Raw genomic sequence first — 2437 nt, forward strand, 5'->3', positions numbered from 1 at the left:
TGAACAGCTCGGCTGGTAAACCATCGGCTCCTGCTGCTTTATTATTCTTCAGCCGGTTGATTGTTGTTTTTACCTCATCTTAGCCGGGCGGTATACATTCTATACCATCTTCTGGGATTGCATCTGTGGTATCATCGTCGATTTCGCTACTATTGGATACCAGCAGATTGGAGAAATGTTCCTTCCATATCCATATCCAGATGACCTTGTTGATCTCTACAGGAGGATGTGCCTGTACCAAAGTAATCTGTTTGATGTTTCACTTTTTGGTAGAATTTTCGGACTTCATTCTGGCTCGAGATGTATTTTTTCACACTCCCGCTTTTCCATTTCTCTCTTTTTCTTGCGGAAAAGACGTTTCTCTTCTCTCCTTTTCTCCCGTGCGCTACGCGTTGCTACTGATTGTAAAGTAGCTCTATATGCCGCATTTTTCTCTTCGGTAGCTGCACGACACTCCTGGTCATACCATGGATTCCTCGGTGGAGGTCTCTGGTATCCAAGTACTGATTTTGCGGCTGTTTGCATGGAGTGGGCAACGTTTTGCCATTGTCCTGATATGTTATCGGGAAGAGGAGTGCTTTGATTAAGCAGTTGGGCCAGTTGAGTGGAATATGCTGTGGCTATCTGTTGTGTTTGCAGCATATCGATGTCCAACTTCCGCGTTGTGTCTGTTCGTGCTTTATTTGCAACGTTTAGACGGGTACGTACCTTTGCTGCAACAAGGTAGTGGTCCGAATCAATGTTTGCGCCTCAGAACGATCGTACATCCAACACGCTCGATGAATGTCTTCCATCTATCACAACATGATCAATTTGATTTCTTGTTTTCTGATCTGGAGACAGTCAGGTGCCCTTATGAATATCGAGATGATTAAATCTGGTGCTGCTAACTACCATGTTTTTTGCAGCTGCAAAGTCTATCAGCCTCATACCATTGTCAGATGTTTCACTGTGGAGACTGAATTTCCCGACTGTTGGGCCAAAGATATTCTCCTTTCCAATTTTGGCATTAAAATCGCCTAGAACGATTTTAATGTCATGGGCAGGGCAACGGTCATATGTGTCTTCTAAGCGCTCGTAAAATATATTTTTGGTCTGTTCGTCCTTGTCTTCAGTGGGATCATGAGCGAAAATAAAGCTGATGTTGAAGAATTTAGCTTTTATTCTAATTGCAGCAAGTCTTTCATTCTCTGGGGTAAAGCTGGATACCAGATGTTTTAACCTCCGACTAACTACGAATCCGCAACCAAACTCATTCTTTACGTCATGGCAGCTATAATACAGTGCGTCACCTTTAGGTGTTGTTGTGACACCTTTCCCAATCCATCGTAATTCCTGTATGGCAGTAATATCGGTCTTGTACTCTTCAAGTACGTCTGCCAATGCGAAGACTGCACCTTCTCTATAAAGAGTGCGAACATTCCAGGTGCAGATTCGCAGATGATGGTCCTTAAAACTTTTGCGGGGTTCGTCAACTTTAGAGGGGTTGTCATAGAAGACTGTTTTTTCTAGGGGAGGGTTACTAACCCGACGCCCAAACCCAAGTTTTTAACGTTCTTATGGGTGAACGCGCGGTACATGTTAGCTCACTACCTTTAACGAGTGTTAAAGGCAGTTCCCCAGGTGACACCACGGGGAGGTCAGTGTCCACTTGAGATGAAGGAGGGACCAAGATAAATCCTGGGCTTTGCCATGTTAAAACCGGTCAGGACCGTTCCTTGGTATCTTCCATCCCCTACGTCACCCCGATCCAACACAACGACGAAAATTACAGCCAAGACAATAATTAAGAACTCTCTGGTACACCTCACAAGCATTGGAATGCTCCTTCAGGCAGTTTTGGAATTGAAAATCAAACTCAAAGTCAGTGGGTAGAAAATTCCTTTTGGAGATGAAAACACTTGGTGAGTGTACTATGATTTCATTTTGGATCTTTAATTTGTGAGAAAATAGCTTTATATCTCTGTGTAGCGTTATTGTAGCTTCATTTTGAGATTACATACAAATCGAATGACGAATGTTTTCGTAGAACATTTCATCTTTCTAACTCAATTCCTTCCATGTCCTTTTCCTCCTTTATTTCTTCAGCCGTAGCAAAAGTACTAAAATAAGAGATTTTTTAACATCCAAATATTTTACAAAAATGTTGCTCAGAAGATTTTAGGTACGGTTCTCGTTGATGACTAATCGATATTTTCACGTTTTCATGGTCCTTTTGGACATTTACCCGGACTTGCTTCAGAAAACTAGAGTTATTAATTATTGTCTTGGCTATAATTTTCGTCTTTGTGTTGGATTGAAAATTTCAATGGTTTGGCTGTTATTTGCCAAAATATCAAAAAAACTGGATAAAAAACTTCAAGTCAAAATCCAGGTGCTCGATTTTCACTTTAGACATATGGTCTAGTAGACTTTTTTGCTCAGTACAATCCCAAGA

Source organism: Musca autumnalis, unplaced genomic scaffold (genome assembly GCF_047663935.1).
Source record: "Musca autumnalis isolate F117 unplaced genomic scaffold, ASM4766393v1 scaffold_43, whole genome shotgun sequence".
Lineage (NCBI taxonomy): Eukaryota > Metazoa > Arthropoda > Insecta > Diptera > Muscidae > Musca > Musca autumnalis.